The sequence below is a fragment of the Anser brachyrhynchus genome (assembly GCF_964034855.1).
Source record: "Anser brachyrhynchus genome assembly, chromosome: 11".
NCBI lineage: Eukaryota > Metazoa > Chordata > Aves > Anseriformes > Anatidae > Anser > Anser brachyrhynchus.
In genome coordinates, this window is record NC_137706.1 from 13,046,072 (window position 1) to 13,073,851 (window position 27,780).

Below are 27,780 nucleotides of genomic sequence, written 5' to 3' on the forward strand. Positions count from 1 at the left end.
CAGGAAAGTGTGGGAATATAGATGTCAACCAACAGGAAAAAAAAAAAAAGGCTTTCAAGTGCAGCGACTAATATCTAGGCTTAAAAAAGGCTTTTGAATGGGAAAGCAGCAATCCCAGTTTGGCACTTCTCTAATGTGTTGATGCTAAGAGGTTTTTACCTCTTGCTCGGTACAACATTTCTAATAAAAATTAGTTTTAGTCTAGCTTTTTTTTTTTCCCAAAAATAATCTTGGATACAGGAAACTGCATAGCGTTCCTGTACACCCAAACAGAACCTGGAAGTAATTAGGTAGAAAATTTCCATAAATATATAAGCTGCTATTCAGATATCCGCTAACTGCATGGACTTTCCCACAGGTATAAAAGTTTCAGTGCCTTGAAAAACTAGGAAATGTTCTAAAATATAGCAGCCAGCCAGGTGCTAGTTCACCATTCTCTGGTGCCGCCATCCCTCCCTGCAGTGCTTGGTGCCGCGTGTTTTTTCTGGTGACAGTGTCGTCTCTCAGTATCTTCACACTATATCTGCATCTGTTCTTGTTGGCAGCATCATAAATACTAGTGAACAAAGGCAAGCTGCTGTTTCAGCATGATGGTTTGTGAGGGTTCATCTCATTGGCAAAATCGGGGTGGAATTCTGAGCTTGCCCCATCAGTATCAAGCAGGGTTTACAGGACGTCCCCGACAAAACTGCACACACACCCCTTTTAGGTTTAGATCTACATTCTTAGGTACCAGTTCATAGGAAACGGGTATGTATTTTCTAGAAATGTGGCCTGGTGTTTTTTCTTCTACTTTCAGATTTCATTAGGGAAAATGTTGAGCTTATAGCTTAAATATCCACTAAAAACAATGCCAGCCATCAAAAAAAAGGCAACATATGGAAAAAATGGAAGTAAATGCACCAGGACAAAACTCCAGGGCCTCATGACTGCATTCTCGCCCTTCCCCTCTCTCCCGCAAAAGAAAAAGGGGTTTTTGCTTATAAGGCCTGAAATCTTTGTCTGTCGTTGTTTTGAAGGGGAGGTAGCTGACCAGCACCTCTGCATTTCGATTTTGTAGGTCCTAGCTGTCCCTTTCCTCCCTGGGGAGGACTAACTTCCAGAAATATGGGAGAGGGAGACCATAAACTGCAGATATCTGCATTCTAACATGCTGGTTCTACCCTGAGGAAATGCCCTGCAGGTATAAAAGCACTGCACACATTATGCTTGGCCAGTCCAAAATGAATACTTTCCCTCCTAACAAGGTCTCCTTTCACATGAGTCCTACAGGTTTCTATAAATAACAGTGTTTTTAATAGCCCAACCAACACACTAAAAAAATATTTTGGGAAATGTGGAATTAATTGACTTCCTTCTCCCTATTTAGAGATTTCTAGGACTACTTTTTTTTTTTTCCCTTCCCAGTTCCCTGTTAGAGAGACATGCAGCAATTCTTTACCCTGTAAGGGCTGAATTATCCACCATTTTCTCCTCAATTTGGCTATTACAACTGTGTTAATATTAGACTGTGAAAGAAGTAATCTTATTTTTAATGGATTTACCCACCTCCACAAACAAACAAACAAAAAAACACAGCCCACAAACATTTAAACTTTAAACAAAATCACTTTTAAGGGAAATGGTTCCAGTTTTCATTAATTCTTTTTAAAGTTAAAAGTAACACTTTTCAGCGATGTCTGAAATCTTATATTAGAGTGTATTAAAGTAGAGCAATTCATTTTTCCCCCAAAATGTTGAATATTCTTTTTAACTGCAGTGACTCAGAAAGTTGTGGATTACTACAATGTGAATTATTTTGGCTCAGCCAAATCTCAATATTTCAATGAACGAGTACCGGAGAAAACATTCTGTGCTGCTGTGTTAGCAGTGGTGGTTAAGCTGCTGCAGCTGGATCTGTGATATGGTGTAGCTGGAGATATGTGATATGGAGGCGACCAGTCTGCGGGCACCTCTGGAGTTTCTGTCCATTTAATTGTGCTCCTTGGTCACCTTCCTGAGCCTTGTGTCTCCCGGCACATGTGCTTTTGCCCTGCTTTCTGCTCCCTAGCCAGGCATGCCTGGAGCTCCAGGAGCCACCTGCCCTCTTGGTCTGAGAGCCCCCCGCTCTCCAGATGCCCCTGTGGATGCCAGTAACAGGAATGTGATTCAGCACAAGAAAATCCACCAGATCCTGGCTGCTAGTAAGAAGCCATGATGGCTCTGATCACAGCATACTCTTTTTTTTTTTAATATCTTTTTTTTTTTTTATAAATTGGGTCGCTTTAGGATTGGAGCAGTCCAATTCCCACTTTTCATTGGCTTCAGGAGACACTCTGTATTTTTTTCACTTTTTTTGTTGTTTGTTTTTAGCAGTGATACTTCATAAAGTCAAAGGAACAGCCTTGATACAGAGTGAAGTACAGGGAAGGAGGGCTTTACCCTCTTCCTTCCCAGTTGCTACTTTCAATGTGGTGCAGATGCTCTGGTTCCCCACCGCTCCCCCCAGCAGCAATCTGATCTTTGAGCAGTCGCAGGAAGGCATTTGAGTATGAAAGAAATGATGCATCAGGTGCCGAAGGAGAGGTTAAAATGTCTGTTTGCCCTGAGTCAGATAATAGTGTATATACTACAGATAAACAGATGCACAGCTGTCCTTAATCTTTCACACTTTTGTTTATATACAGAAATAAATGTGTTTCCTCAAATGTAAAGTTACTATATCCATTTAAACAAACGTTACATGTGTATGGGAAACCTCAACCTTTATCTAGTCCATAAAGGAGATAGAGATTTTATTTTCTCTTCCTATAGGGGAGCTTCTGGAAGAATAATCTCTTAGCCCTCCTTTAATTTTTTTTTTTTGCACTGTCCCTTGAATAACCTTGTGGAAGGCTGAAACAAATGGAAATTCCTGTGTGAGCAAATAGCAATATGCAGCAAAATGGGGATTAAGCAGAACTCATGTCACTTCCTCAGTAATAGATTGCCATTAAGGAATGCAAGTAACAAGGCAAGCTCTCCGCCTGCACTGAATCAAGGAAGTTGTTCCTGCCCTGACCCTCCTATGTTTTTTCACCAGAGGATTGAGATTTAATTTCCATATATGATAGAGGGTTTTGACAGCTGGAATTTCTGTAGTGCTCGAGCTAAGCACCTCTGAGAGCGCTCTCGTTTGCACTCCTGCGGTATTCGCCGCCTGCTTTTGCAGACAGTTTTTTGTACTTGAATTCTGCTCACCTCCACATCTGGCTCGTCTGTGGTGAGCTGATAAGATATCAGCATATCTAAACGAGGAGCACGTGAATGATCTCTTCTCGCTCTATTCTTTTCCTCCCGTGATTTGTAAGTGTTAAAGCACTCATCTGTTCTGGCAGTTAATGTATGCAGCCTCTCAATAGCTAATATCCTGTCATAGGCAGTGCAAACCAGCTTAATCTGGTTCACTGCTTTAGCAAGTAGTAGAGAAAATATAGGTGAAATGAAGAACTCAGCTACTAGCTTGCAGACTGGCACTTGCTCGGCTGTAAAGCGATACAGAAATATTACATGGAAGATTGTGTCTGTAACAGAAAGATCTACACTTTGTTGCTCACAACAGACTAGCCATAGCTCTTTGTATCACTCTGCAGCTCTGAAGTCTATTACTTTGCAATAAGAATGCTTATGTTTGAAGATTTAAAATGCAGATGCAGAAAATCTGCAATGAATTGTAACTTGGCACAGACGACAAAAAGTTGGGAGAAAATTTGATATATATACATTTTTTTTTGTCTGCAGAATCCATCATTCTAGACGTTTGGAAGTCAGTTTCATTTGTTTCGGTAATAAAAAATAAATAAATTAGTCATTTGGGCTCCAAATGCTTTTCTGCCTTGATATGCTGGGAAAGGAGTTAATAAAAATAACTTAAAACATAGGCTCTTCCAGAACCTAACACCGGATTTTGCACCTATGGAAAACCTGGTGAAGTTAAGCTCTGTGCCATTTTATTGCCAGCTTTGCCTTTTCTTCTGAGTTCCCCTTAATGTTTTCACAACTTTCCTTCCTGCTTTCCCCCTGTGCTTTCACAATATGATTATTAATAATCAGAGTGCAGACCCAGTTGAACCTGAGTTTAAAGTTCAGTGTCCTGACTTTGAACTTTTTTGTCATCTCTGGGGATTTTTTGTGATGCACCCTAAATTATACAGCATCTCATGAGAGGAATGGAAATGAAGTGACTTTGTGGTGCGTGTCTTGGCTCCCCTTGAAAGAGCTCAGAGCTTTTGGGAGTTTCTCTTGCTGTGCCAGGCACTTCTTTGTGGTGGAGATGAGTGGTAGAAACCTCCAAAGCTACTTTGCGGGGAGAAGACAAGACTCTTACCTGTTCTTAAGAGAGCCAGGTGGGATTAAAAGTGAGGATATGGTGGCAATGCCAGGGGCTCAAGGCCAGGGCTGGGGAGATGCAGCCTTTCTGTGGTGATGATGCTCTTTCCTTGGGGCTGATGAAGCACAGAGGCACGGACAGACACTGGTGTGGTCGTACTGCAGCCCAAAGCTCCCTGTCTGGTGGGGGACTGCCAGTGGCTTCTCCGAGGTCAGCCTGGCTGTTTGGGGGAGAGGTGTGAGAGCAGAAGACGGCCCCTAATGCATATGCTCGTGGTTATGTTATTAATTAACTGCATGATTATGAGCTTAGGAGATGCTTTTTGAAGATGTTGAGGATATACTGTAATGTTTGTGGAGTGATATGTTTGTATGTTTAGTGACGAGCCTACAGTTGTCTTCATTGCTGTGTAGGTCCAACATGGCTGCAGCACCTCACCCCTCCTCTACCTGCTAGAAAAATCTTGAACCACCCCCATGCCACCCTTTCCTTCCACTTCTCTGTTAAGGGAATAAGGAATTGCAGGCAAGAATCTCTTTAACATGAGGTTGAGATATCTTCCTGAGGTGCAGAGGTTAGGGTAACTCTGTTCATCTTTTAATGATAAACAAAGGTATGGCTTAGTGATCTGTTTTTGAATATAGCTCCCCTTAAATGGAGGTGCCTGGTGAAATGTTGTCTTTTCTGCTCTTTTAGCCATGTTATGTGTTAGAAGGAGCTGGCAGTGACATTTCTGAAGAGAACTCCTACCACCTTGCTAGAGGGGATTTTTGCGGTAGGTGGAGAAGCTCAGCACTTCTGCTGTGTGTCTCCAGCCTCTGGGAGTCAGCAGAGAGAAGTCTTCAGGCAGTGCCATTTTCTTGGTGGATTGGTTCTGTTGGTGCATGAATTCTGTTCCGTCTAGGCTCAGATATAGGCTGGTGATCATCTTAAATTTCCTTTTTTTTTTTTTCTCCCTACAATAAAAGTGTTGGCATTGGACCAAATAGTAACTTTGGCAGTAAGTCAAAAGCCAGTTTCTGTGGTGCTCCCAGAGCCTTGGAGGCCGTGGCTCACAGGACCTGTGACAGAAGGGGGTGGCCATCTGCTGGGCTGCCTCCTGGCCCTTCTTGAATCAGCCCTCAGGTGTGCTAATAACGGGGGTTGCTGCAGTCCTACAGCTTTAGAGAGCTACGCAGTTTAATATTCATCTGAAAAAACGATAGCTGTTGCTGCAGGGCCTGATTGCGCTGAGGCAAATCCCCTCGGCAGACGGGCTTAGTCACCATACCCTTGGATACAAGCCAGATATTCCTTGCTCTTTTAAGGAGCCGAACTTGGTCACCTTGCCCTAGTGGTCATTAGGTTTTTTTTTCTTTTTTCTCCTGGAATAACAGCTTTCTTCTTCTGCTAGCTACTATATTTAGTCCTGCAAAAGTGTGATAAATATGCAGCGTGATAGACATTCATTTATAATCATCTATGTTTTCTTGCGTGATACCTCAGTGCACTGAGCAGACATGCAAGAAGGAAGGATAAAGACTGCACAAGTTGCCGTGAATCTGAATTCCCCAGCTTGAGTGTGTGTTATCTTGCTTTCTAACTAATGCTCTAGCAGCACAGTTTTTGGCTTTTAATTTGCACCCAGAGTTACTTTTTGTGTACTTGTGCTTTCCCTAAAATTAAGGCTTTTGCACTGATCTCCTCAGTGCTCACATTTTCTCATTAGTATTTTGCTTAGGGAGTGTTCTCTCAGGCTTCTACCCTATTGTTTGTAAAGGAGCGCTGTGGGATGCCATTATCAGGCTTGCACAATCCACTGTGTGCTTGGCGTTATTTATTGTGGAATGGTTAGTGCATGCTGCGTCTAGTGCTTCTTAGGTAGCAAGCATGGGAACTTTATCAGTCAGAGTAGCATCTGCTCACGCCTGGCCTTGCTCTCTCCCTTTTATATGGGTTTTACGGCAGTGCAAGTGCATTGGTTATAATCACACAATGGTTGAGGTTGGAAGGGATCTCTGGAGATCATCTGCCAAGCAGGGTCACCTAGCGCATGTTGCACAGGATGGCATCCAGGCAGGCTTTGAATATCTCTAAAGAAGGAGACTCCACAACCTCTCTGGGCAGCCTGTTGAAGTGCTCTGTCACCCTTTCAGATGTAATGAGCTACATTTGGATCCTGCCCTACGGAAGGGTGATTAGGCTTATAATATTTTCTGAATTATAGGAAAAGTATAGAAGTGATAAAAACGAAAATATATCAATAATGCATAAATCAATGATAAGTCAAGTCACCAGCAAGAAAATGAACTTTGAGCACTGCTTTCAGCACTGATTTTTTTTTTTTAAATTCCTGTAATAGTTAGAAGTTCTAAAGTATAGTGGAAAGCTCCCAGAGAGCAGCAGTGCTTCTCGACCTTTTAAATCTGTGCATCATTTCAGTTGGTTACAAATCCTTTGTATGCTTCACTATGCTGCAAGTTGCAGGAGTTTCGCAGGGTCCTTGTACCTTCCTTATGCAGACACCTCTCGGGCCAAGGTGGGATTACAGCTTTCTAGCTGACAGCCAGGGGCCCTTTGTTCCCAATGCAAACACGTGAGAGTAGCTTGATATGTATCTTATTTTCTCTTTGCTTAGTCATGATATACAGTCTTAAGGATGTTATTACCTGAAAGTCATCTTTGTAGCAATGAGAAACCAGCATTATAGACTGTTCCTGATTTTTTTCACCAGCGTAGCACTGGTGTTGGCTTAGAACATGATAAATGTCAGCTGAATTGAGCTGTTGCCCCGGTCATGTGTAAATATTAATCTGAAAACTCAATGTGAAGGCTAAACTTCACACACTAGTGTCATTGTGGTGATAAGAGGTGTGTGTGGGGGGGGGGAGGGAGTATGTGCTACAATGGAGCTTCTGCACCTATGAGGGCAAACCTGGTGTATGCAGGAGGAGACTTGTTTAACAAAAACAAAAACAAAAAAAAACAAAAAACACTTTTATGACAGTATACTTCTTAATTTATTTATTTTTCACTATTTTATTCACAACCGTATCATGTTTCTTACAGAGGAGAGTGCCCAGGCCAGGTGGAGCTCCCTGGGAGATCAGGGGAGCAAGTTTTCAGACCCTAGCAGGCAGGGCAAGGAGTGGGAAAGACATACCTGGGGCTGGAAGGAGTCTTGGAGATGGTAGTGAGGAGTGTGGAGCAGGCAGGCTTAAGGGGAAATCACAGGCTCATTTTGCTGTGGCATGGTCACTGAGTTAACTGAAACCAGACCTGGAAGTAAGAGCCTGCCTGGAGGGGCACAGCAGGCAAGGGGAGACTTGGTAAAAGCCCTTAAAACACTTCTGTTGTCTTTTGTCTAATGAAATGGGAACTTTAAAGGAATGCTTATGCTCCAGATGGAGGGTTGAGGGCTTTTTTTTTTTTTTTTTTTAAAGAGGTTTTGAAGTTGTAGTTCTATCTCCCTTGGACTGGGTACTACATTAAGTTTAGTTGTCTGTATTTAAGTAGCCCAGGTTTCATTCCAAGGCCAGGTTGTTTAAGATTTGTTATAGACTAAAGCTTTTAAAATGTCACTGCGTAGAAGTTGGATTTACAAATCTCTCTCTTTGTGTGTGTGCTTATTCTCTAAAACAAAATTATACCAAGAGCTTCAATCTTCAGGCCTCCCTTACCTGAATTACTGGTATCCAACTGCTGAGGGAGGGGAGAGCAGCTTGCGCTCAGGTCTCTTATTTCATGGTGCTTCAGAGTTGGCCTCTTTGCTCTGGGCACAGCTGAATTTCGTAACATAAGCTGAATGCAAAGGCCAATGTCATGGTCCACAAACAAAACAAGAAGCAGACTGTGGAACTCATTTGCAGGAGTTTTAAAAAGTCAATGAATTAGGCTTAATGGAAGCAATTTTTCCCCTCCCTTCTAGTTGCGAATGCTTTTGCTGAATTCCTGCAGAGGGCTTACATATGTTGTAGCTTGTGACCCCGTGACATAAAGGACTTAGATTCCCTCCCCAGGAAGTGGTCTGGTCAGGAGTTGGACCAAGCATAGGTGAAAACAGAGTAATTCCCAGAGAGGGTGAGTCCAGCTGCTGTTTAGTTAAAAGCTACTTTTTTGGCACTATGAACATAAAGCAAGGCAAAGAAAAAGAGAAATCCAGGACATATTAATATGACTGAGTTATCATTTAAAAAATATTTATCAATAAATAAATATTATCAATGTTTATCAAGTGTGATTTTTCAGTTTTTAAAACACTTTTCTCATTGAGAACATGTTAGTGCTTTTTTTTTTTTTTTTTTTCCATTATAGGAAAAAGCCTGATGAAGGGTGGTACGTGCTTTTCTGGTCGCACTAAACCTCCCCTGAAATCTCTGACAATTTTTCTTGATCTCATAAACTGCATCCATTGTCTTTGAGGCTTAAAAGTTGGCGTTGCTTAGGAGAGGTGGTATTTGCATCTGTTGTGGAAATATGAGGTCTTTTCATCACAGACCCTTGGGCTGTGATGAAACTTACGTATGATTAGCACTGCTCCTCGCTTTGGAATAAGCCTTCTCCAAGTGACATGAGTATGAAGAGATTTCAGTTACAACTAAACCCTTGCTGCCAGTTTTGTACTGACGTGCTGCCTCATTCATCTGTGTTTTGCAGGACTGGGACCCACCAGCCTCAGAGCTGTTGGGTGCCAGTTTGAGTCTCTGAACTGATATCTGATGGGCAGGCAGAGCGCCCTTGCTTGACAGCATCATTTTGAGCATAGTGGGGTTTCGTAAGGCACCTTTGTCATATGAAAATTGGAATATGTACTTTAAAAATTTGGGACTGGGAATCTTAACCCAAATTCCTTAAAAGTAAGATGATGAATAAACGTGAGGAAAACAATTTTTTTTCTCAAAATATTCAATCCCTATCAGTGTTGCCAGGAATTCAAATAAACGGGCACCAGGGCTTGGTGATGCATGTTGCTGCATTGCCACCTAATGGCAAGGTAGATAAGGAAGCGGTATTGCTGGCGGTGGTTTGGCAGTGGCTGGGAAGGAGCTTGAACAGAAGAGCCTAGCTGAGCGCTGGTCTCCTGTGACTGGGTCATAAATATTAAAGCAGGATCTTCTGATGGGGTTGAACACGAACTATAAGAGAGATCGATGACTGGGAAGCACCTGTAGGCCTTTCAAGGGTGGTACCGTAGGGAATTAAGTGGTCTGGTGTTTGCTGAGCATTCACCTGAATGTTTTAGGTTAGTTGGAACTCTTCAGTGTTGCTAGTTGAGAATTTTCTACAGAACAGTGTTTTTTTTTTTTCTTTTGTTTTTCCATCAACTAGCTTGGTGGCTCTGTGTGTCTTTCATAGGTAAATATAAGGGTTCAGGGTGCCCCCAGCTTAATGTTTTCAATGGGTATGGAGTAACAGAAGTCTGAGAGAAGTTAAGATCTTTCTAATACTATACTCTCATTTAAAAAAAAAAAAAATCCTTGAATTGTAAACAGCCCATATATTTTAAATATGTTTAGCTGAAAGGGGCTTTTGCCTTATGCACTGTACTTCTAAATTAAATGTAGTCTGGATTTCAAGAGCTAGGATCAAATATTCAGTGTTGGTCTTGTACTACTGTAGAAATGTCAGAATTTGCTTTCAATGTGCAAACACATGCTAAGGGTGCTGGCAAATATTTAAACGAACCTTTTTGCCGACTTTATGCTTAAGTATTTGTTGCAATCATGTGTAATGTACCTGTTGGATGCTTATGCTAATGACCAGTCAGAAATACTCAGGTTAAAATAGTATGATCACGCTGTTGCCAACCCCAAACATTACAAACACTAATATTCTTCCTCAGAAGTTACGTGCTTAGGAAATTGAGGTTTCTCTTGTGCCTGTTTTATTCTGGAGAATCTGAACTTGTATCTGCTCATGATTAAAAATCAGAGTGGCAGAAAGCCAACTGTGCATCACTTGCTGAATAACCTTCAAGACACCAAAGCTCCCTACAGCTTGGCACAAGGGTGGTAATGTATTTTGCCAACAAAAATAGTTTGTTCTGTCTCAAATGCTCTTGTCCTTGTAAGGATGGTATGTTGGCATATTTTTCGTAATCATAAACTCCCTACATAATCCAGTTGAGAGGCTTTAATCACGATTTTGTGTGTGGAGGTCTTCAGTTGGGGTGTAATATGGTGGATTCTGTTTGTTTTAATTTTTATAGCAAGATACAGTATATTGCCATTTCCTGCATGGAAAAATATTTGCACACAATTGTGTGGTTGGTGAATAGTAACTTATTTTCTGAGAGTGAAAGGCTGTGTACAACTTCAGGTTTAATATTTTTTTTGTTTAGTTTTTAAGAGTCAGAGATTGTATTTGGTGGTGATACTATGCCCACTGCAAGGCGGATAACTAAGTAACACCCAAGGATTTCATTCCAGAGCATTGCATTTTTCCGGCTTTTGTCCAGACACATTCATCATCTTCTGTGCATTATACATGGATTATGATTTATACATTAAAAAAGTGTTTTCTTGCGGTTGCTTATCAGACTTGGCAGATGCTACTGGACAGAAGAATGTAGCTCTATGTTGTCTGATAGTTACACAACTGTATAGAATTGTATTTACTTTGTCTGCAGCGCATTTTTTATTATCGCTGAAAGATTGTTAACATAATGTAAATACCCTATTTACAGGAAGGCTAAAGGCTAAGTTAGATTTTATTAGAAGAAGACTACTTGGCTACCAGCTGTGCAGTAGAGGCATTTCAATGCATAACCTGCAGGGCAGCTTTCCTGCTTTAAACAGATGTTTTCTTAATGACATACATTCTAAGAGGGATCTCATTCTCAAACAAATGGTTTGTCATTGTATGCAAACTGAAGGAGAGAAGCCTGCCTCTTTTGGTAAGATCTGGATGCTGGATTGCAAATTCCCATTTTAAAGCTAGAACTCTGGTTCTGTGGAGGATCTTGGAGTATTTACATAGCCTTAGAGAATGCTTGGCTTGATTCAATGTACTATTTTAAATATGAGGATGTAACTTTCTTAAAAGAAAAGGAGAATACTAATCTAAAATATATGGGTGAGAGTTTTTCCCCCACTGAGAATGAAAAAGAAAAATGTGATAGTGTTTTTCTTCACTTCCCACTGTGCCATGTCTTTTTAACCAACGAGACCCATAGAGGACAGCTAAGGAACTGTAGTAGCTTCATTACACTGAGAGCTCTATTGATGCTGTCCTGATGCTGCTTTGAATATGGTTGGAATATGACAAGGCAGGAAAATCTTGACAAAGTGCTTCACCATTCCTGAAGTTTCTAGTACTGGTGTTGAATTTTACTAATTTCAACTGGTGTTGGAAAATGAGCATTCAGATGTTTTCCTTATGCAAAACATTTCCCTCGCTGTAAATGAAATAGAGCCTTCTCACAGGTGGCTGGTGGTCCGTGTTTTTGTGATCAGCAAGGAGTGTTGAGGATGTGGGGCTTGGAAGTGGAAAGGTAGCATTCTAGGAAATCCACGTCCTGCCATTCCCACTAGTGGTCTTTCCAACACTGCTGAAAGATGAAAGCTGTACACCGGGAGGGACCGCAATTACTGTCACAAGTAAATAATGCCCCTTGGAAACATGTGCCCATAAATCCACTCTGGGGAGTAGAGCCTGTTGTCATCTCAGAAAAGCTAAATTCCTGAGCACTTGAATGAAAAGAGGCACTCGCTGGTTGCGCAAGGGTCTGTATCCCTTTTGGAAAACTCTTGAAATGTGCTCTTGACAGGTCACCCCCACCTGTTTCTGCACCCTCTCACTTAACCTCATTGAGAGCTCTGCAGACACTGCAGTGTGTCAAAGCAGAGCTGATTAATATTGTCTTCCACTGAAAAGCACTGCTGCTTTCTGGTTCACCAGTTGCTGTGCCCACAGAGCACATGTGTAAGTCAACAGAAGTCTTTTTTAAATTTTGAGCTCTGGGTGGAAAAAGTGCCAGCCCAGAGCTCCCAGAGGTATGCATGTGCATTGAGAGCCCAGAAGGTGCTCAGTTCCCTCCCTGGAGAGGGTCTGCTGGAAAACCTCCTTGGTGGGAAAGGCTACGTGCAAATAGAGGTGCCCTGTTTGGGTGGTGTAAGTTGGAGATTCCCAGCCTGGGGTATTCAAGCAGCTCATTCTGCCCACCTAAAGAAACTTCTGCTTCATCATAAGGTGTGGAACACTTGCCGGGGGGGTGATGGAGCTGTACAGCTTTAAAATTTCTCCTGCTGCTGTCAGTAAATGGTTGGATAAGTGATGCACAGGGGGGTGAGGTAGAGAGAATTGTCTGAATTTGAGACTTTTTCAAAAACTCCTGTTCAGTTGTTGGTCTGAAACTAAAACGCTTTTGCAGCTTTCCATTTTCACTTCTTAAATAGCTACCAAAGGCTTGGTACACTGTTGTGTTACACATTTAAACAATCCTTTAGAGGAGTTTGTGGAAATTGGCTTATTTTTCCTTTTGCTTTTATTACTTGTGTTTTACATGAGGTATGCAAGAAAATATGTTCTGTTTAATGAAACGTTGGTGATTTCCTGCTGTGGAAAAGACTGGCTTATCTGAGGCTGTCACACTTGCCTGATATTAATTGATTAAATATTCATTTGCTAATTTTGAATCCTGTGGTTTTGTGAGCACAGCGATCAGCCTGCAGAGGTCAGAGCCATTGCAGCTGGAGCATGAACGTCAAGTGGAGAGGAGCTGGGCGCTGCTGGGAGTTGGGGGGGGAGATGTAGAAGGGCCCATCCAGCACAGTTCCTACCATATGCGTCTCCTGTGGTCCTCCACAATGTGTCCTCCACAATGTGTCCTGCACCCTGAGCTGGTGTTTCTGCTGCTGTTCTCCTGTCCAGCTGCAGCCACCTCACTTCATGACCTCCTTTTAGGCTGTTACAACATCCCTTGTGAGATCGGGTCTTGTCCTGTCTGCTCCCCCTGCCCTCAGTTACAGACCCCAAGGTTGTCTTATGCTCGGTGGTGAGGGATCTTACCATCTGCCCACAGGGCCTGGCTCTGCTTGAGAAAAACTGCTGATGGACACCATGCTCTGGAACGGGTCAATTCCTTGTACCGAGTTGCCACGTACATCTTTAGGAATGAGACCTGTGTGGAAAAACAGTGGTAACTCTGCCAGGAAAATGAGAAAACATTTGCAATTAGATTTCAGCTACACAGGGAAGGGAGACAATAGCATTTTCTTGTATTTATTCAGGCCGATTCCTTTTTAAGCCATATTAAAATGCATCAGAAGTGCCAACCATTATAAAGCTCTGAGATACCAAGCAAATGAGGTAAGTAAAATTAGCGGCAATTGTGCTCAGACTACGTTCTACTGCGAAATATTAGCAAGATGGCTCCCTGGAGACAGCTGGGCTTTTAGGGGAAGGATCGAGATGGTTGTAGTGAGCTGATGAGGTCTCATGACTTAGTTATGAGACATCAGATTTTTATTTTAAAGCTTACATTATTGTAATTTCAATATTTTACGTGCCACTTGAAGCATTGTCTTAGGGCTGTACCCTTGTTGCTGATTATTTTTATTCAGCCCCCCTTGAAAAACAAGCCTGAATTGAAACGCATACGCTGTACCAAAACACTGAAGGGACCATGTTCAAATGATAGAACCAAAGCAACAATTTTTGTCCAAATAGGTCTCAGAAATTAATAAAACAGGTTGCAAAATAATCTGTGCATTGAAACAAGGGAATCTTAGTACGTTTGGGAGTTCTGGAGGTGTGCTTAAAGCTTGTAACTGGAACCAAGTTGAGTTGCTTTCCACTGCTTCATTATACAAATACCTATACCATTTGGAGAAGAGTTAGCACATCTCTTTTTCTGGATGCCAGCTCAAAAACTCAAATAAGATTTTGGAAATCACAAGTAATTTCTGCATGCCTGTTTTTTCAGGTTCTTGACATAGAAGACTGTATTTTCCAGACTACTGCAGGCGCCAGCAGACTTGAGATCAGCCTGGAGGAGCTGGGATCTCCTTGAGATATTTAAGCAGTGGTGCAGTGGAACCCAGGGAAATGGAGGGTGGTGTGGGAAGGCAGTGAGGAGCAGAGATGGCTGTGGGGACATTGTTCGTAGGCCCAGCCTCTCTGCCTGTTGCCCCTGGGCTACCACCAGGCTACAGACTTTGTATGTTGGTATAGGGGAACAGTTTTTGGTAGAGGAACGAGGTAAATGTCTGAAAAGAAGATTATACATCTGGCTGTCTCTCCTCATCACTTTTTGTTTACCTGCCGATTTCTGTGCAACTGATAGAATTATAATATTCCCAGGGAGCAAATGTAGCTCAGATAGGCCAATGTGTTGAGAAGCTGCTGGGAGGATAGATAGTTGGACAGGCACATGTATGTGTACCATGATTGCCCAAGGCTGACTTCTTTTTGAGAAACTGGACTGAAAAATCTGCTTTGGACAGAAGCTTTTACATGAAGGATGCTTGTCTGCTCATTGTGTATGCATGAAACTTCATTTAGCGTTAATGAACATCAAAGGGACTCAGTTATGGGGCTCAACTTGTTACTTTTTAAAAATTTAAATTAAACAAAAACACTTTTGGAAATTGCTAGGTTATAAAAATTGGGAAGAAAAAACCTTTAGCATTATTGGTACATTAGTATTTGTACTCAGTGTCTGATAGCTGTATTTGCCAGGTATTGGGTAGTCATCTCTCTTATAAAGTAATAAGCTGAGCTGTTTTGTTTATGCAGGGATTTCTCTATGCAGTGTTTGGCTCCAGACTTGCAGGTGTGAGACTTGCTCTGAGATTTTTTTTCCTCTTAAACATTGCAGTTTGCTATATGGGATATGATTTTTTTGCAAGCACAGCACAAGCCTCTGGCTGAGGTCAAGAGAGACAGCAATGTGTGACTCAGTTTTCTGTGCTCACGGGTGTACAAATACAGTCCTTCAAGTGACTCCTAACGGTTCATACCATACAGTTCATGAAGGAATCCTGTATTAGGAGAATACTGCCAAAATCTGGCTATTTGATTCCCCCTCTATCTCATTTAAAACGTGCAATTAAACTGATGGTAAAGGACATTTTGCCTTGAAAGCACGGAGATGTGTAATTAGGATAGTTGATCCCTTTGCATTACAGAAACCTCAGCACTGTTCACCAGTGACTTGTACAGACTGATTTGTCCATGTTGGTACTGCTGGAACCAAAAGTTTGTAGTAGTTTCCAGTTGGAAGGCTGGGACAGACTAACAACCTAAGCATTAGATAACCTCTATTAAATGATCAAATGTAAGGTGTAGCAGCAATGCGTTGCAAAGCTATATGTGGCATACAAGTGCAGTGTTTCACTCTTACTGATCCTGCCTCCCAGGATTGGTGCTGCCATTTGAGAAAAACATGAGAGAACACTGAAGTCTCTCATTATTCATAAAGTAGAATCAACCATCCCAAGAAATACTCCATCACTTATTAAATGTGGAATATTTTAGTCAGAATTCCTGTAGACTTCTTTGATATTCCAATAACTTCTGTGCCCTACCATGTTCCACAGTAAATGATGCATTTCTGCCATGCAATGTTGTTGTGTCTTCATCACCTATCTTATTCCTTCAGGTTATCTAGATTTACTAAATTAGCTGAAAATTGTATAATTCAATATTAATGATGTGATTCTTAGAATAAAAGGGGGAAGCAAGTCTATTTTTTTTTACCAAATTCACATGGTCTCTGATCACTTTGAAATTTTATATTTATTGATTATTAAATTGACAGCTTTTTTGCGGATATCTGTACATTTTCTTAACATACTTAACCATCTTTCCACATCTTTTTACTGTTATAAGGGACTTAACTTCCCCCCAGGTTTGAGCATGCTGTTAGCACAGCCCTGCTGGAGGGAGGAACGGATTTCCCTGACTTATGTTTGTCAGAAGAACCTGGCTTGGAAGCAGCGCTTCTTGGGTCGAAACCTGAAATGTCTTGCTGCTTTGATAGAATTTTGTGCAGGATGAAATTAGTACAAACTGCTTAGAACCAGGGAAAATGGGAGGTCCTAAAATGTCTGATGTTGCTCTGTCCTTACAGCCTTATAGTGCCAAGTACTTACAGGCAGAAGGATAAAGGGTACTGTGTAACTGTCTGCATTAGTATTTTCATAGGTAACTTACAAGTATGTAATGATATGGAAAAATCAATTTTGACAAACACAGTCAATGACTCTAGTACATCTAATTTAAGTGTTCTAAATTAACACAGTCATTTCTTGACAAGTAATGCTCAGTTATGTGCTCTTGGGCAAATAATGCTCTAGCCAGCTCTTTCTTCATTACTGATCACAAAATACAATCAACAATGCTCTTCACCGCAAGACCTTCGCTGAGGCAGGAGTTTGTTTCAACTTATGTGATAGAATTATCCAGTCATTAAAAATAAAACACACAGAAAACACCCTTATTTAAGTAAATGAGATTTCTTATTTGTGTTTTTTTTTTTCATGCTTTAAAACTGTTTGAGAAAATCAGTTTCTTTGTATTGCTGAGTGCGACTTTTGCTATAATTGGGAAATTTGTTGAAAGGAGAAGTTCACTTTCTGTTTTTTAAACTTGCTCTACTGTGTGAGTAGCAAATTGCCATTGGCAATAGTTTTGCACATTAACCATATCCAAAATGTTTGCATTGGCACGTGAAGAAGGAACTTCTACATCCACAACTAAATACACTTTTCAAATTGACTTGTTGTTTGTCCAAAAATGCACTGATTCAATAGTGATGTAGGATGAAAGAAATCGTGTGAAATCATGTGCTATATTCATCTATCTGGTTTCCCATTCCTGATCTTGAACACGGAGGAATAGTCCTTTAGGAAAATAATTTTCTGGGCATGTTTGTTTGCAATCCTTACTGAGGCTGTACAGACCTATGATCTTGTTGCATAATAAATATTACTGCTATTGAAGGTGTTTTTGGGTGGTGTAAACCAATTGAAGAAGAAAAGTGATGTAGTGAAGCCAATATTGTTATAAAGTGCTAAAAGTTATGTATGTAACTGAAATCATTGTTGTGTAATTTTCAGATTCAAGATATTTCTTTGTTTTGTTACAGGTGTTCATCTAGGAAGACGTTGTAAGATTGCTTGAGGTGAATAAGTCTCTGGAAATACAATTTGCTTAGCAGGTCAGTTCGCTTGTTTTGATATAAACTGCAAAACATTCTCAGCTTTTGTCCCTTTTCTGATAACCTTTATAACTCACAAAACATAAGTATTTTAAGTAATTTGTGATTAAGGCTAAACTAGTGATGTTCACTGTCAGGGACAGTAACATTAGCTTTTTCCTTCTGTTCTACTTTACAGTTGCTTGTAATTTGTGAAGAAAGTTGCTGATTGGCCTTAGATGTTGAGGCCATGTGTTAATTTTTAGGAGTGGAGACCCATCTTTGTCTCTTAATTACTGCATTTTACCTTTTAAAATATGCAATTTCTCTCTACTTTGATTGTTTCCTCCCTGCCAGTTCTATCATGAATAATTTTTTATGCACTTGTGTAGCAATCTTGTGTTCTGTAATCAACATCTACAAGCTATTTGGGATTCATAGCATAACATATTTGTTCATTAGTTCAGCAAATATATGTTAATGAATTTTAAATCGTTATGGGGAAAGTATGTCTCCATATGTTATTGATTTATCTATAAATTAATTTGCCAGGTCATCCAGAATAAAACCAATCTCTTGCAGTAATAGGAAATCTACATTTTCATTTCAAATATTTAATATCTAAAAAGGCTCCTAGTGTATTTAGCTAATAAGATCATGTACGGGTTGCTTCCAGTCAATGCAAGTGTAAGACATTCTGTCAGTAATTAGTATGCACTGCCAGACTTTGATTATACCAGCTCTTTGACCTATTTTTAACAGAAACTAGGGCAGTCCGTTGGATTGCCTTTCCCTGTCCCTGGACACCCTGCTGTGTTATGTTCTTCATATTTGACATTATAACACACAGCTGCGGTGCCAAACTGCAGAATATTCCCCGGGGGTTTTCATTGAAACAGATGTAACAGATGTCTGCCCACTCTGAAGAGCACAGTGGTTTCTGATAATGGTCACACAGTAAATGACTTTTCTCCATTGTTTATTAAAGATTGCTTCAGTCAAGAGTGCCTTTTGGAGCACACTGTGTAGAAGATTCATTTGGAAATAAGTTTCAGACTGATTTGAAAAGACTCTTTGCCTCTTTCCCTCCCCACCATGTTCAATTGGATCTCAGGCTGCAAGGGTATGGCTAATGACTTAATAGCCTGGTGGGTATCCAGGAGATAATAGTATTAACTATCAAACTATCAGGCACATGCATACTGGTGTGAATGTGCTGGATGCATGTTAGCTACTGGGAATTAAAGAGCTAAAGCCACTGTCAGGATATTCGTTAATCCGTGGTTTTGCTAGGAATGCTTTAAGGTGCATTTAAACAACAGCAGCAAGGCAGACTTGAAACACGTCTAGTCCTGAAATACAGGGCTAGACCAAAGCCTTTTACTTTGCTCTGTTTAAAAGTGTTCTTGAATATCTGTCCTTACCTTTGGGGAACTGAGTGAGCGTGAGTGGCAGCTTCTATACAAGCTGAACAGGCAGATGAACTGAACCATGCTAAAGAAGAAGGAAGGAGGGTTGGCTGTGGATTTGAGGGTAGCAGAGGAAGAGGAGGAGCAAGCATTAACAGGGAGAAGAGTGAAAGACAGGAGCTGAGTGCTCTACTCAAGCAGTGATGTGTGGAACAGATGCTTGGGACTGGAGTGAATATTTGTCTTGAAAAAAGCTGTCTGGCCTGGATGCTGAAATGCCAAATACTACCATCTACTTAGGGGATGGGAGGGCTGTACCAGACGACACTAGCTCTGTCCTGTTTGCATCCTCGCCTGCACAACCTCATCTGTTTGCATACAGCCTTTGTGCTGGGATTAAATGGATCAGCAAATGGTATCAGGTTGCCCTTGCGCAGACTTGCTAAGGAGAAGCCATGCTCTTCATGGTTGATTGAACTAGCAAAGAGACTTTGGTCCCACTCTTGTTCGGAAGTCTTGGTGTTTCTCTTTAGGAAATAAAACTGTGGAACAAAATAGGCAGGTGTTATTGTTTTCTATATGAGTGGGGCACAACATCAGACACTTTTCTGAGTGCAAGAATGTGAAGCCACACAGTTCTCCTTGAGAACTTGCCTTGCTTGGAGACAAACTACTGTTTCTGAAAATCCCACTTGATTTACTTGCCTGAGCTAGGAAAGATTTCTTTCACAGTTACGCTGAAAATACCAATTTGTCTCTTGGGTTATGATGACACACTTGTTACTGAAGTTGTATCTGATTGTTACACAAAGACACTACTTGATTTTTAAATCAACATTTGATTTTTTTCCTCTGTCACATTTATTAATAACACTGTCTTCTAGTTGGCAAATTAATTCCAGCCATCATGTACAGTGTTATCCTAGCAAGCAGGATCACTTCATGCATATGTAATACTCGTACCATGTCAAAATTTCTTATATTTGGAAGCTGCATAGAAGTAATGACCAAACTTCCTCTACTTTTAAAAAATATTGCAGCACTTCAAGTAAATCACTTTGTGGTAGACTAGATAATCTGGGGTAGATTAATGACCCCTCCACTCCAAAAAGTTTGTGTTCATGCCTGGACATATCTTCTTTGCTTGCTTGGGTCCATGTAGTTCAGTTGAGCCCATTGGAGTGCTTGGGATTCATCTGGATCAGTTTTGCAGGATGATGTTTGAGAAGGCAGAAGCTGGTGGAGAGAACAGCCTGACTTATGCTGAGCACTGAGGAAGGGTGGCCTTTTGAACTAGGCAATGCCGTCATGATGATTGTTTGTCTTTCGGTCCTACAGCAGGTTGTACATTTTTAACGCTGTAACTAATGAATAGAAAGAAAATAAAATTTCAGCTGAAATTCCAAATCTGCTGAAGATGTCTTGGAAACTAAAAGCACTGGGAAAAGATCATTTGTAGGTTCTAGTGCAGTGACTGACCTAGCACTGACTCTGACCCTGGGAAGTAGTGTTCTCTTTATGCAGCTTCAAAGTTACCATCTTTGTTTCATCATGGCACCTTTGTGAAAAATACTGTGCCCCCCACAAGATCAAAGAAATCACGCTTCATCCTTTTGCTTCCTTTAGTAGTCAATCCTGTAATTCATTATAAACCCAGTCAGAGCAAAGATTAATGTTACCACTTCATTTAGAATAGAGCTCTCTTCCTAGACCATAGCAATTGTACAAACACATTAAACGGGTCCTCCAGACAACTTATAAAACACAGTGGGTAATGTGGAGGCAGAGCTGGTTTATGAACTTGTAAAATGAAATGCCCTGAAATTTGTGCTATGGGCCTACAGTTGATTACTAAGCACGCTTTTATTTTTTTCTTTTGCTGCTACTTCAAGTGTTCCCAAGTATTCCCAGTATAATACAGTGAATCCTTCTGGGTTTGGGTTGTTGAAGTCACTGCAGTGTTAAAAATCAGTGTCACTGCAATTTTATGACAGACATCACTAGATTGTCCAAGTTCTTCTGTAAGAGTCGCGTAGTCTTAAACTTTATGCTTACATTTATTTTTGATGGAGCTGTTGCAGCTAGTGAGTGGCTGTCCTTTCTTTACATTGAATAGCCAAGCTCAGTTCTTGGAGCAGCTATTTTTGAGAACTGGAGAACCATAAATAGGCTTTAGGACAATTGAATTTAGATTTCTGCAGATTAAGTCCAAGGACTCTCAGCAACAACTTAATGGAACAAATCTGGTTTCCTTTCAACTTCAGTGAAGACACATTCTTTCCTTGAGTCAATTGGGTCAGTATGAGGACATTATTTCATCTAATAGTGGAGTGATGATTGCACATCAATCCAATCACATTGTTAAGGTGCCAGTGGCCCAGTTAGGAATTCTGGTAAGCATAATAGATAAATAGTAATGAGAGTAAGAAGTAGAAAAAAAATCTTAGACAGAGGTTGCTAAAGTTGTGAATTAAGTAAAATTTCAATACTTGCATTACTACACTGAAATGTAAGTTTTATTTATATATTGCAAGCAGAAGGTACGGGTATCTGAGTTCTTGGTTCCATTTTGTGAATGGACGGAGTTCTGTGTGGGAGAAAACTTAATGCTAACATGCTACAGAAAAAAGTCTGTCCTGTGACCAAGAGCTTAGGTCAGAAAAGAAAACAGGGTAGTTAACTGTAATTTTTTCTCTCATCTTGGTTCAACACTACTATTCACATCCACGTTTAATTATAGAGGGATTGGAATATACTTTGTGCTCTAAAAGAAAAATGTCGGATTTAAACCTAATTTGCAGCACATGCCATATGCTTTAGGTTTTCTTTCGGAAATTCACACAAATGAAAAATGCTGTTACAAAGTGCAGCCTGTTTCCTGATCTTAAACGCTAATGTAGTATGCTAATCCCATCCTGCCTAAATGTGTGTTCCTAACAACCCCTCAAGGTCAGTGGTGTCATGGCGAGCACCTTTCTTCATTTCTGTCTCCAAAGATGTAGTATAGATTTATAAACTCATAGGGGAAGAAGTGACCTGTAAAGAATTACACCCTTGAAGGCGTACTGACTTATTAAAGCCATTTACCCCCCTGAAGGTATAGTTTTATTGTGAAATGCTTTTGCTTTCCAAAACTAGGACATTTTTGTCTCCTTTTAGGACTTAAAATATGTTGAATAAGAGGATTTTTTTTGTTTATTCAATTTACCCTCATATCATTTTTAAATCTACCATTTCCATTACACACTTGATTCTACTTACGATAAGATTTTTCAAAGGAGAGCTCCAGCTAGACTGTAGCCTGTTTGGGGTGTGTTGATGAACCAGAGCCGTTTTACCCCTCCGATCCTTGGTTCCTTGTGAATCAAGAAGTGGGGTGGGGGGGAGTAGCTACAGATGGCTGTTCCTCATTAGGACATCATTTACTTTTTTTTTTTCCTGTTTCATTGCTGTGTTTTCTGGTAGGTTTTTAAGAGCTAAAGTGGAATGAAATGCCCGAAGTGCTTGTGTTGAAGATGGTGAAACTTCTCTTGCATTGAAAGGAAATACTCTCTACATAGGGTAGCCAGTGGTAACAATTGCTCAGAGTTCTGTTTTGACTTCTTAAATGTGTTTTCAAAATTATTTTGTATTTTAGTTTAATCAAATAAAATAACATGCCTTGTAAAATCAATAGCAGAAGACAAAGTAAAAGAGCATTATTATATATAAATATTATATTTCCCTTATAAGTATAGGGAATGCTGCAGAAACCACAGCAGAGATTAATACAGGCTGCATTAAATGCTGTTTTTATGGTAACTATTGTTGGGATGTTGCAAACTAGCAAATACTCAAAGCCAGCTTCTTTGCAAGATGCAGTAAGCCTGCTGGTTTACGCAGTGGTTGCTAAAGCAAAATCTTGATCCTGCAAAACTTCAAACAAGTAAAAAGCTTTGCTCTGGCTATGGATAGGTTGATTTATTTATTTTAAGCTGGCTGTGAGGAAAATAAACCTGTGCTGGGGGAGAATAGGTTTTCTGTGTTAGTATCTTTTTGTGCAGTGAAGGTACATGTTGACTTTCCTGTTAAAACTGCTCCTTCCCTCAGGCAAATAAAAAGCTGTGTTGAGGTAGCTTGTCAGGTTATGTAGTGACTTTGGCTGTTCTGTTGCAAAGTAGGATGTAGCAAACTTTTTGTCAGGTTAATAAGGAAACATACTCCTTCCTAAGAAAGTTAAGCAACTGTATGTGTCTCCTGAATGTTAGCCTCTAACTTAATAAAAAGGGTGAAAGAAGCTACAGCCAGATACAATCAGACTGTGGATGCTTTTGGCTGGCTGGCTGTCACATGTGGCTCTGTGGTACAGCCATTTACCAGTATTTTTGCTATAAGGCACTCATTTTAGTTCCTAAATTCACTGAGTTCTAACTTTCAGGGTGAACTTCTCCACAGTTGAGTTTCAGGTTTTCTTTCGTTTAAGTGATGTAGGCACATCAAAGAAAAATGGTTGGAAAAAATATAGTCCTTTATCCTTTTGAAATAAATACCTTCCAAATATTTTATTTACAAAATTAATTTTGTCATATCATTCATAAGATGTTCTTTTGACAGTCCAGAATGTAAACAAACCTACCCAAATCTGGCCAAATTTGGAGCACATCTAGAAACATCAACCTTTTTAAATCAAAATTTGGTCTTTCATTTCCTATTAAATGGAGGTTAGCACAGGTATGAGCAGTTTTGGCTTCGAAGGTGAGCATTGTGCTTACAAATACTGAGCTGGCTGGTAGTTGCTAATTATCGTTCCTTACAGTCTCGCTGGAGCTAGAACGGGAGATTCTAACCAGAAGAACAGATGGTGTATTATTTCTTTACAAATCTCACATGATTTGCATATAATGGAGTAGGTTTCTACTTTGTATTTTCAAAATCAGTGAGACCATTGCTGTCTTTTTATGACTGTCCTTGGGAAGAATTTATATCAAATATATAACTGGATTATCAGTAAAATATATTTTTAATGGAAAAAAAAATGGTTCCTATGAATATTAAGTGGTGAGAATTACAACTTTAAACAATTAGGAAATGTTTTATAATTTAATGCTTCATTTGAGAGCACCCTCTGGAAGCATGTAGCATCTGTTTAAAACAAGCAAATATTGATGTTTGCCAGTGTGCCCTGATATTGACTTGGTGTGCCCTTGTAGGCCTCAGTTCTGACCTTACTGTCCTTTGCAAGTTGGAGCCAAATCCTGCATCTGCTGAAATCAGCGGGATTTTTTCCTGGCTCTGGCAAACCTGACATTTGGCCCATTTATTTAAGCATTCTTTGTGTAGCTTAGTGTTATTTTCTAAGCCTTTTTCTCTTTGTACATTCCTGCTATTAATTGAAATATTTTAACGTGTTTTTGGGTGGGGTAAGAAATTGATTACTGATTAAAATATTTCCAAGCCTATCTATAATTTAAATGTAAAAACATCATTTAAATATCTCATTGAGTTTAAATGGAAATTGTGACCAGATTCATAATGTGTTGAGTTTGTGTTATGGCACATCTCCAAAGCATCAGCTCAGTGCAAACTGCTACATCTGCATTTCATGACTTCAGGGGAATACCAAGATATTTCGATGGGGTCCAACTGCAGAGCTGTATAACAAGGCAGTGAATGCCTTCTGGTCAAACATGATTGTAGAAAATATTTGAGCAATGTGTGGCCTAGTAGAATGTCTCCCTTGCTGATGTTGCAAAGCTTTAGTCAGAGAATATTTTTATATGCTTTATTTCTTCAACTTTTAGCACAATAACAGTTTTATTTAGACCTATAAGCATGTGACCAGGTAAGAAAACGAGATTAAAGGTGGAATATAGCTATTAACAGTGAAATATTTGTGTTCTGTTAACACATTGGTGCATGGGATTATCTAAATCCCAGAGCTGTTTGGAGAATGGGTGTTCAGGTACCTTAATCTTGGAATGGCGCAGAAGCATGAGGACCAGAAAGAGCAGTTGGGGGGGGGGGGGGGGGGACACTAAAAATTGTGGAGAGAGCTTCGTTGTGAAGCGCTAGCAAGCTCCTTTGTGAAGGTGTGGCTTGTGATTTGTCATATAGCCAAATAGCTATTGCTATGTAAATTAGAAACAGCATCCATTTCAAGCAAGGGAAGAACTCCATGGGACTATAACCATATATGTGGATTCTTGAATTTATACGGCTTTCATAGGAAACAGTCTTACAAAATATAGGTTCCCTGGAGAGAAGAGTCTTGCTTGGAGTCTGCTTGCTTTCCCTTTGTGTATTTGCTAGTAGGTCATAATCTTCCTGATCTATACAATTGCTGATGGAGAAGAGTATTGGTTTAGCTTCAGACTTGTATGGATGCAAAAACATGGCACTTTGCTACCTGTTTTATTCTGAATAGATCAGAAGTTTAAACACAGCTGCAAGACCTCATTCTCTGAGATGAGATCTTAAACCAAGGTGTGAAACCAAACACAGCCCTTACTGTGGCCTTCTAACACTTGTTCACACCATTTCTTTGCTGTTAAGTTTTTGTTGTATTGTCTTAAAATCTCCCGATGGCGCTTGTGAAGGGCAGGGTAGAGCAGCCACAAACACTTCTGCATTGCGCCGGAGCACAAACAGCACATCCTCTGCCACAAACCTCTCTCAGGATCCAGTAGCAGTGGCTAGAGAATGGTCTTATGTTTCTGTTTCAAACAGCTAGGAGGCTGAAGGCTTCTGAGGCAGCAGTGAAGCCGGTGACTTAACTGCTGTGACAAATCAGTGGGAGGTTCATGCCTCTGTGCTGCTGGGCTCCTGTGCTCTACCTGTAGAGTTTGTGCAAGTTAAGCCTTTAGCGTATCTGTCTGAAGAGCGAGGTTCTAACTCATGGTGAAAACAGACCTGTAATACACAAATTTGCTCTTAGTATAAACTTGCAACATTAGATAAAAGAACACAGTGTTTCCTCCTTCCTTCCCTTCAACTGTTAGGAAGGAATCTGGATGATATTTAAAGAGCAGACAGACCTTCTGCAAATAGTGGCACTTGTTTTCCAAATTTTGAGGACCTACCAGATCACAAAACACTGCATTGCCTTTTTGTAACTCTTATCGCAGGACTGTTGTACACTGAGATTCTTCCACTGTGACTTACTTAACAAGTGATAAGCAGTATTGATAGGTAAATTTCATATCGTAAAATCAAAGATAAATTTCTTATCTCTGTAATGAGCATGTCCTTGAAACAAATGACAAGTAGGGTAGAGTTCACTGATATACTGAGGCTTAGAGTGTATCTGAAGTCTTTCCTTCTGGATCAACCATGCTTTTCAGTGTTGAGTCCTTCCATCTGAAATGGCTTTTGTACATTGCCTTGCAACGGAAGCAGGGAGCTGCAGAGGGGCTGGGAAGGGACCAAAGCTATGGATTTGATTAGGTGTTTCAGGCAACTATGACACGAGGTAAAATATGGATCAGATAACCATCTTGGCTGGGACTCAAATGCTGTTGGAATTAATTATTGGACAGGGCTTCTTTCCTTGCTGCAGGAAGGCCTGCATGTAGTCAAGGGATTGATTGGAAAGAAATGTTTTTCTGAAGTCTGTGTGTAGTTTGTGTTTTTCATTGCTCACAAAAGTTCTTCCATTTTTGGGATGCTTTGTGGAAAGCAAAGCTTGTTAAGAACCGGCTGCTGAGGGACTAGTTCCCCAGTTGTTACCATAAGGAACCTGGACTTTTGCCTTGGTCTCTTTCTGTCTTAATACACAGGGAGTAAAACATTTCTGGAGGCGGCTAGCATCTGCCACCCAGACTTAGTTTGTTTCACATTGATTTCTAATAAACTAGAAACATGAGGAGAGCAGTAAGGAGCAACGTGAGTGCCAAAACATCTCCGTTACTTTCCAACCAGCCATAGCAATTATTTGATGTGGTTTTGTCACATTGCTGGTTTGAAATGCATTTCCTCTCCAGGTACTTTATGGAAATTTCAGATTGACCTACAGGATGTTGTGACGAGCAATCTCAGTTTCACCAGTTCCTTTTAAGATACAAAGGATCTTGCTTTTTGATCTTCCATTATTTGTCCGTTACATTTGCCCTGTACATATTGCAGTTGTTAATGGACCTTGAAATTATCAAGAATGAAAATTTGACCTTCTAAGAATTATATATAGTGCTTACAAAGAAGGGGTTTGCACTTAAAAGGGTTACCCACAACCGGTAAATGAGCAGAGACGCATGGGAGGATGTTTTCCAGTGCATAACTGTGCTATCATGCCTCATTTTGTTGGATGACATGAGTTTCATTTCACTGTACTCCAAGTGCAAGTCTTTGCATTCAGACTGGGATGACTTTTGTTTCACACTAATATCTTAGTGTAGCAGATGGTGGAGATGTCAGGAAGCTGCTGAAAAGAAGCTGCTGAAAACTGCCGTGTTTATTATACCTCCTTAGCACAGAGTAGCTCATCTGTTCCTGCTGGCATTGGTCCCCAAGGGATTAGATGCAAGTGAAGATATTTAAAGTTGTGTCCTGGCCATGTTCTTGCCTGACCTGGCATGCTCTTGTCTTTGATCGTAAGGTTAGGGTTTGGTATAAGAGAGGGGTACGTGTTGGGCGAATGATCTCCAAGTTGAATTTATCCCTAACAAACATAAAAGTGGGAAGAGTGAGTGCTGCTAGGCAACCTAGTCCAGTGCTACCTTTCAGTGTTCAAATGGTTATAGAGCAGGAAACCTTTGGTCAGTCCTATGAATCCTCTGCAAGAGGGCAAGGTTACGGTGGAGTCGCATTTCTGCAATATAGCACGAAGATGCTGAAAATAGTGTTAAATATAGCTCAAGAGTAAGCAGGGGAGCAATTCTGGTAGCCCAAGCTGCCCATGGTCCTAGTATTTGAGCTGTATTGTTAGAACC

At 40.4% G+C, this 27,780-nt stretch overlaps 1 protein-coding gene across 1 annotated transcript in view; it reads left to right on the forward strand.

The window, feature by feature from the left end:
* TMC3 (transmembrane channel like 3) overlaps nt 1-27,780 on the forward strand; it is a 283,418-nt gene that overhangs the window by 69,716 nt on the left and 185,922 nt on the right. The window contains exon 2 of the mRNA XM_080607203.1: nt 17,418-17,489. The gene's annotated coding sequence lies outside the window, so the exon portion shown is untranslated. The remainder of the gene's footprint in view (nt 1-17,417; nt 17,490-27,780) is intronic.